Below are 613 nucleotides of genomic sequence, written 5' to 3' on the forward strand. Positions count from 1 at the left end.
GTCTACGGCCAAACCACCCTAGACGGGCCCGATCTCGACTCGATCTCGGAAGCTAAGCAGGGTTGGGCCTGGTTAGTAGTTGGATGGGAGACGTCGCGGACGGGAGAGCTCCTGGGAATGCCAGGTGCTGTAGGCTTTTTGCCTCCCGCTACACACCTTCTCCTTTTGTCGACCGCGGGTGTCGTGGCGGTGGCGGCGGCCGTCTCCGCCCCCGCCGGGTACCGCTGCAGGCCCCACCTCCTCAGGACCCTCCCACCACAGCAAGCGTCTGATGGGGCGCTCCCCGCCTGCCTGAGCGGCCAGGCGGCCAGAAGGCGTCCCTGGAAGGCAGCGGCACACCAGACGCTCCGTTGGTCCCCTGACGCGAAACAGACATGGCCGCGGACCGGGGTGCCGTCCATGCGGCCCGTGAGCCCCTCGACCTGCACCTGGCGGCCCCCACTGGAGCCCAGCCCCGGCGCCGCCACCTGTCTGCCGGGGGGTGTCTCTCCACAGCTCCATCCGGAAAAAGCCCCCCCTCCACCGTTTCGCCGCGGCCGGGTGCCCGAGAGGGATAGAGGGCCCAGGCCGCTTGCGCGGGCCTGCCGGCCACCTGGGGCGGGGTCCTGAGCTC

At 70.3% G+C, this 613-nt stretch overlaps 1 pseudogene; it reads left to right on the forward strand.

The window, feature by feature from the left end:
* On the forward strand, nt 1-136 carry LOC117308591 (5S ribosomal RNA; annotated as a pseudogene).
* The last annotated feature ends 477 nt before the right edge of the window (nt 137-613 follow it).

This window comes from Tursiops truncatus, chromosome 16, assembly GCF_011762595.2.
Source record: "Tursiops truncatus isolate mTurTru1 chromosome 16, mTurTru1.mat.Y, whole genome shotgun sequence".
In the NCBI taxonomy this organism is placed as follows: Eukaryota; Metazoa; Chordata; class Mammalia; order Artiodactyla; family Delphinidae; genus Tursiops; species Tursiops truncatus.